Below are 8,490 nucleotides of genomic sequence, written 5' to 3'. Positions count from 1 at the left end.
GTGAAATTAATTAGGCGCACACATCGGAGGTTTGCAAATACAAAGAGGCAAAGCGTTGCATCTCATGGGGAAAATAATGAAAAATGTAAAAATCCAGTCCGACTGCTTTTCGTGTACAGCGCTGAATGTACAACATGAGGGTTTTTTGTTATCAGGAAGACGGTTCAGCTGGGCTTGGGAACCACCTGCCAGAGCCATAGAAAGTACAATCATGTTTAGAATAACACTTCTTTGTCATGATATCAGGTTTGACATCACCTATGCCATTTTAAGATAATAGCTGGCTTTGAGATATCAGGTTTTTATTTATATGTATAAATATAAATGCACATCTAGCTATTGAATCATAAATGTCAGATATTTGTGAGAAAAAAGTGCATTTTCTGCAACTTCAAATACCATCACGTGTTTTACAAGCAATGGCTGTCCCAAAAAATACCATTAATTCACCATTGTGCCAATTCCACTGATTTTGACCCATTTATCGACTGAAAAGTATTAAAATAACAACAATTCAGACGATATTTCTTACCACAGAAAGATGTCCACGTTTGTCTTTAAACACAAGGTGTTGAGGCCCTGTAGAAAAATCAACATTGCCTTCCTTGCATTGAGGCCCAGTGAAGGTGATACTGTAAAAAAAACACAAGTTCATTTTTATCAAACAAAGTCTTAAATTTTTATTTAAAGCTTTCGTGACTGCAGGGATTCATATTCTTGGTTCTTTCGGTAAAGTCACGTAGAAGGGAAATAATAAAATAATAAAACTATAAAATTCTCACGACGTTTCGACTGCAACACAAGCAATCATCGGGTGTGAAATCCACAGTATGATGATTGCTTGTGTTGCAGTCGAAACGTCGTGAGAATTGTATTGTTTAATATTTTTATTATTTTATTATTTCCCTTCTACGTGACTTTACCGAAAGAACCAAGAATACAAAGTCTTAAAGTCAATACATAGACGATGCATTAACATTCAAAGGTAAATATATAGCCCTACTATTGAGTTTTCACGCTACTGTTGGCAGAGCAACCGTCACTACATGGTGCCCTCAAGAGCCCCTCTTTGAGGCCATTTGGCCTTCTCTTCAATGCTGGCCACGTGGATGTATGTTAAACTGCTTTCGCACCATATGTAGCCAACGGTGTTAATCCGCGGGTATCTTGGAAGAGGTGGGAGTAACCGCGCTCTACGCCCATCGCACAGGACCTGCCGATCGGCCAAATGTGGTGAATATTTTTTGGACTGCTGGCCGGACAGAGACAGGTGGGTGGGTGGGTGGGCTGGGGGGCGGATTTAAGAAACGTGACCCAGATTGCTTCCACTGCCATACCTGGAGATTGAAATGGCGACCTCTAAGATTGCAAGCCCAGTTGTGCTCACCTTTATGCCCAGGAACCAGAGGTGTGGACTCGAGTCATGTGACTTGGACTCGAGTCAGACTCGAGTCATGAATTTGATGACTTGCGACTCGACTTGGACTTGCATAACAATGACTTTGTCCCACCTATGAGATGTGGACTCGAGTCATGTGACTTGGACTCGAGTCAGACTCGAGTCATGAATTTGATGACTTGCGACTCGACTTGGACTTGCATAACAATGACTTTGTCCCACCTCTGCCAGGAACCCCTTTAACGTTGAAGTATTGAGGCAAGGAAATTTGAATTCACCCACTCTCTTCTCAGATTTTTTTCAAAGAGTAGTAGAAGGTACTCGCGAGCTCAGTCATTATACCCAGTGTGCATGTTACGTTGGTAACTGAAAAAATTCTACTGGGGCACTCACTCTTTCATGATGTCGCAAATGATCCGTTACACAAGTGGGATAGTTGCAATAGATGTAAATAAACACACGCACATTAATATGCTTCATACAACGGCACGCAAGTTTTCACCCTACCTTCCTGAGCAAATGTTTACGCATGTGGCTTTATTGGCGAGAAGTGCGAGTTTGGTCAAAGTCTCAAACACGTAATTGCTCTGCAGAATCATGTCACCCTGAAAAACACAAGCATACAGTCACAGCATGCTCAACGTCAACTTTGACAGTTCGCACACTGTACTTTACTTCAGACTCCAAAAAAACGTGTTCGGTATGGACAAAGCAGTCGAGATGCATAACGCCGCACACCGCATGACATCGTATGACCGTCTACAGCACTCCGCATTTAAACTGTGGCTGGCTGCTCAAGGATTTTAATGGGCTTGCTCCACCATGTATTCAGCAGTTGCTTTAGCCGCACACTCCATTGAGATCTCCGAGTTCCACTCATCGTGTCTTACCCAGTGTGACCTGGGGTGACCACCATGGCTTTTGTCAGCACAGTGCCCAGGCTCTGGGATTCCCTGTCCCAATGGAGGCGTTTAAGTCCGGGCTGAAGACCCCCACCAGCTGCATAACAAGGCCTCCTCTCTCTATCTAGTTCTCTACCTGTCTCTTTAGTCTCTATCTCCCTGGTTACTTCTCATTTATTTTCCTCCTTTAAAATAAAAACAGTTTAGTTTATATTCACGGCGCTCTGAGATCCAATTGTTAAGGGCACCTCATGCATCTAAATTAGTATCGTGAGATAACAACTGTAAAAAAAACACGAACCTCTCGAAGTATCGATTACAGGTTCCAAATGTCAGGAACCGGTAACCATTTCCTGTGGAATTGTAGGAATGAATCCACCAATTGGCACGCACTAACATACAAACGGCACGGCGTGCGCGGACTCTGATTGGCTAGCGGCAGCCGTCTCACAAGCACCTACAGCAGCCTCAATAACTCCATTCTCTTCTCAGTTCAGGTAAGAGGGTAAAGGTGCAGCCCTGAAATAGCTTTCTCATGCCACCGGTGGTGGAAGGGCTTCCACTAGAGGCAGTTCTAAAGAGTACACATTCTATTCTTCCACACGGACCAGACATGTTGGAAGAGGTGGGTGTACCAACACTTTGCCCCCACTTAATGCAACCTGCACAATAGACTAACTGTTAAGTATTCTTGGGTTTTTTCGGTAAAGTGACGTAGGTAAAAAATTTAAACTAAAATTAATAAAAGTAAAATAGAAATCACGACGTTTCGGAGGCAACACAAGCTTCCGTCTTCAGGTGGAACCATCACAGCACGATAGCTGGACTGTTTTCTTGGAATTGCTCTTACTTGATACAGCTATCGTGCTGTGACGGTTCCACCTGAAGACGGAAGCTTGTGTTGCCTCCGAAACGTCGTGATTTTTATTTTACTTTTATTAATTTTAGTTTTCATTTTTTAGCTACGTGACTTTACTGAAAAAACCCAAGAATATGAATCATTGCAGTCACGAAAGCTTCAAATCTAGAATTAACTGTTAAGTATCCATTATACCACTTGTTGGACAGGGGGGTAGTCGTGGGGGGGGGGGTGTTCATAAATGCCCCCGTTATTTGAACTGCCGTGACCTCTGGATTGCAAGTCCAGTTTACTAACCATTTCACCACGGCAGCTCCCTCCGTGTGTCCCTTAGTTACATATTACCTTTGTCGCTATGAACATTTGTACGGGTGTGGCAAACCGATGACCGATTCTATCCATTCGGTTAACGGCAACGTAACCAAAACGATGCTAACAAACCCTCGTTTAAACGCAAAGGGTTAATTATGTTACAGCACCCAAACACGTGTTTTTCACCAGCCAATTGGCAGTGAGGAATCACCACCTTGTGTCTTTTGTCCTCCGATGACATGTGCAGGATGAAGAAGCCATCGCTCAGTGAACTGCATGACACATCTTCCATAAAGCAAAGGGAGAAAGGGAAACATAGAACGCTCACGGCTCTACTCGAGCAGACTGAAATCAAGCAATCCATGTATCCTTATCAAGCAATAAACAGTTTGCGTAAAGATTGCTCCCAATGACATCATCATATTCTATGGGTCTTTCGGTAAAGTCACGTAGATAGAAAAAATATAAACAAATATCACGACGTTTCGATCGCAACACAAGCAATATTTTTTTCACCTGAAGACGATTGCTTGTGTTGCGATCGAAACGTCGTGATGTTTTTTTTTTATTTTTTATCTACGTGGCTTTACCGAAAGACCCATAAAATATGTATTCCTGCAGTCACGAAAGCTTCAAGTCAAGCCATATAATAATGTCAAGTGTTATGAAGCGTTGTTTGTGCAAATTACAACTCACAACAGCTGACGAACCACATCCTAGCTGAAAGACAGCATCCAAGCGGTGAGCCTGAATGCTACCCAAGCTCTGCAGTCCTTTATGTATTTACATTTTAACATCCAACTGACTGGGGAACCCAGAGAAAACCCACACGTGCTAGTGAGCAACACTTTATCCCATACAGAAGGGACAGATAATTAGTCCGCACTTTGCTGTATTGCCTGCTCTTGGTGAAACAGGGCATAGTGTCTCTTCAATGCCCATAGGAAGGGGGTTTTACAACAATTTGCGTGATCCCCCAACCGTTGCTTTCAGAGTGCGTGATTACAGGCGTGCTTCACTACCGTCCAGTACATAATAATAAATATACAATTCTATAATTCAGAAAGCTCAGGCCATGTGTTTTCATGGTAGACAATTCGTAAAAAAATTTTTATTCATTTTGAGCTCTTGTGGAAAATTGCGAGTAATAACATCAATATACTTCTGTTAGTTTCTCCGCATAAAATAACATATTTTGTTGCCTCTCGGACTGTGGGCTTTTCATATATAATATTGCTCATACCGTATATGAGTAGTCAACAGGTTAGTGGCGTGCAAATCGGTGTAATAACCAGCTAAATTGTTAATGGACATATTGAACAATCATAGACGTTGACTTAAAGCTTTCGTGACTGCAGGAATTCATATTCTTGGATCTTTCAGTAAAGTCACGTAATAATCATAGACGTATTTATCAGTTTAACACGTAGGCTTTCGCAACCAATATTATCCATCATAGAGGTTTTTTGGGTTAGATCGTGTAAATATGAATGTGGCGTTAAACCCGCCACCACCTGACACAGCCAAATAGTGAGGTTTGTCACTTAAACAAAACATGCCAATTCATGCCAAGAAGTATTATTTTGTGGATTACTATGAAAAATGTAAATGTGCAGCCCTGTAACTAATTGCTAATTCCAATGCTAGCAGAAGGACCTAGCCATAGAAATTGGAAGAAAAGGGTTACAATTTTTTTCATTAACAATGCACCCAGCAATTATTTAAATGCAAAACTTAATTACTTCACTTGATCACTCTGGAGTGATTTACAATCCTATATTTATCTACTTTAAAATCATTACAGGACATTTGTGTTAAAATCACGATTTATATATTCAACAGGTTTACCCTTCAAGTTGGTGTAAGGTATTGTCTGTTTGATCTTGGATTCTTCCACGATGTACACACAGCCCTGTGTAAGCAACATTTGGCGAGTCCTTGGCTTGAATCCTCGCCGGTCGTATTTCATCACAGGACAGGCGTACTGCGTATCGACAACACAAAAATGACCTTTCAACATACAATTTTTACCTTTATAAAGCATTCTATTTTCTTTTTTTCTCCAGAAGTCTGATAAAGCTATCCTCAGAGTCCAATTTGCACCCTGCTTACAGGAGTAAAAAGTAGGCCAGCCCAGTTAGAAAGTCTCAATAATGAGCAAGGACACTTCTCCCCCATGCCCCCAGCATCCACCACCAATCCAAGGGCTTAATGTGAACTTCCCTGAATTCACTGGGTGCCACGGTGGTGAGATGTTAACGCCCTCGCCTGGTGTACAGGAGGTCGTGGGTTCGATCCCGATCCCGACCCCTATGCCTGCTGTACATTTGGAGTTTGTGTGTCTCTCTCCCCATGGTCCTGTTGATTTTTTTTCTCCAGGTCCTCTGGTTATTCCCCTCCACATTTAGAAACATGCATTTAGAATATTTGATTGCTATACATTTCCACGTGATAAGCCACTTCGTTGAGCTTTCATTTGTGGCCAGGTGACTTCTGAAAAAGAGTTATATATCTCGGTACAAAATAAAGAAAAATAGTAATGCCAATGAGTTTTCACCAGTCCTTGATTTCTCACTCGATATTTCCACTGCTAGGCTGGTTTCAAGTAGGGATGATCTGCTTAAGGCACTACATACCTTTATCCTCTCTTGGCCCACTGCTTGCAGGACAACTTTATTGATGGTTGAGTTACCTATAAGATAGGACATGAAGACACAAGTACAGTATATAATTATGATCGGCTTGGGTGCAGGTGCCAGGTGATTACATTGCAGGATCATCGTGAGAGATGGTGACTGCTGGGGCAGGCCTTCATCCAGCTGTGGATTGATCCAAGTAATTAAATCGATACTTAATACTTGCCAATCTGACCATTTTAGGCAGTTGGCTATCAATTATGTTACCCTTTTACCGCACACTGATATCCAACACAAAAATTGCGTCAACATCTTTATTTTTCAAACGTCTTACAAAAGTGGTCTGATGAGTTTTGAAAAACGGTTTGTGGGTAAAAAAAAAAGCTTAATTATATCGTCAGCCGATCACTTCATTTGGTGGGGTTGACACGTATGTGATAATGGAACTCAGCAAGAACGTTAGAATCTCACACAACGTTCGAATGGGAGCGGATGCAGTTTATGGGACTTGTTTGACCATACTTCACCACACTGGTCGATGCGGGTTTGGTAAATTTGGTTAAAACGAGTCGCAATATGCATATGTATTTTATGATTGATTACACAAAAAATGTAATGATCGACCCTATGACTGTAATTTGTCATGAGATCTACTCTACCAAGGCCTCTGATTTTGATTTAAAGCTTTCGTCACTGCAGGGATTCATATTCTTGGTTCTTTCGATAAAGTCACGTAGAAGGGAAATAATAAAATAATACAAATAAAACAATCAAATTGTCACGACGTTTCGATTGCAAAACAAGCAATCGTCATCAGGTGTGAAAACCACAGCAAATAAAATAAGGCCTCTGATGTTACACGTTCGAAAGTAATTACTTACCGGGAGGGAGGAGGCAACGCTGACATTCAGTGGCGGTGAGCGCCTCTCACTTTAATTTGAATGCGAGGACATGCTTCGGTTTTGAGTAGTATTTAATTTGTATTTTTTTTATTAAGCTGCACAATATTTTCAAAGTCGTGTTCGCATTATTCACCGTTTGATTGGTATGGGGAACAGTATAAAGCATACTTGAAATGTGAAACATCACAGATATTTTCTACGTGATTAGTTCATATAACCTTTGCAGCTACTAGTGGTCACTATATTCGGTACGGTCAATCTAATACCTGTGTAATGAGAGCCTATGTCCGGCTCACGTGGTGATCGGCTCTGCCGGTCCTGCTCTACAGCCAATGGGGGGAGAGCCTGGGAGCATGGCCCTGGCGTGATCGAGGGATGTCAGCTAGGGTGATTGGTTCTGCTGGTCTTGGCCTCAGCCAATGGGAAGACAAGTCAGGGGCGTGGTCCCGGGAGTTGATGGGGGAATCTGGAACATTCAGCGCAGGCTATTAAGGATTGGCTGGAGCATACCACGTGACCCAGGCATTAAATAAGGGAAGAGCCGAGGGACACGTGGTCAGACAAGGAACGAAGAGAGAGAGGGGCCACGCACGAGCGGGGCTCCGAGTGCCACGTGGCGGTGCATCTCTTGCGATCTGTCTGCCCACTTCCCGTTGCCTGCCAGCAACGGGGAGTGCTTGTGAACTGAGATAAGTAAATAAAAGGACCGATTCCACAAGCCGTCTCCAGAGTATTATTACACCTGTACCGGTTTGGATGTTGTGAAGGCTTACTGAGTCGTGTGTCCACAAATGGTGTGGGAATGCTTTGGGGAAATCCATCCTTCTGGCCCTTGAAGATCTGGCTTGCCACCAGCTTCTGCTCCAACTGTGGTAATTAAAAGCATATTGTAGTTTCAGTTCATGTTTCCGATCGATATATCACAGCAGGTGATTTGCGCTAATGGAAAACGTTATTCTGGGCACATTTGCTTTTCATTACATATATAAAAAAAAAACTCAATTTAAAATATATGTATAAAAAAAACTCTGAAAGCTGTTCTCGTTAGCCTCTCAATTCTACTTTTGATCAAAGCCCACCTTAAATAATTGCCCAAGGTATCCTTGTAATCAGACTCATGCGACATATATAAGGGTTATTGAATTTTACTTTCCATACCGATTAGTACCAATTTGTGTCAAAGCTCCCCTTATCATAGATAACGCACTAACTGGATTATTGTTGACAGCCCATTACATCCACTTGCTTTTGAGGTACGTGGTGAGCTTTAATGTTACGCTTCGCAGATAAAATGGCAATTGAAAGTATCGAATAGATTTATTTAGAATCTTGATTTGTGTAATCAATCATAAAATATATATTTTTAGCCAACTGATTTACAACATACTGATAGCATGCACTGACCTATGACCCAATGCACAAGATAATTAGCACAACGATTTGGAAATTATTGATAACAAATATAGTTTTTTTAATGTTG

The sequence above is a fragment of the Lampetra planeri genome, chromosome 6, assembly GCF_965212315.1.
Source record: "Lampetra planeri chromosome 6, kcLamPlan1.2.h2, whole genome shotgun sequence".
Taxonomy (NCBI): Eukaryota; Metazoa; Chordata; class Hyperoartia; order Petromyzontiformes; family Petromyzontidae; genus Lampetra; species Lampetra planeri.
This window is presented reverse-complemented; position numbering follows the sequence as displayed.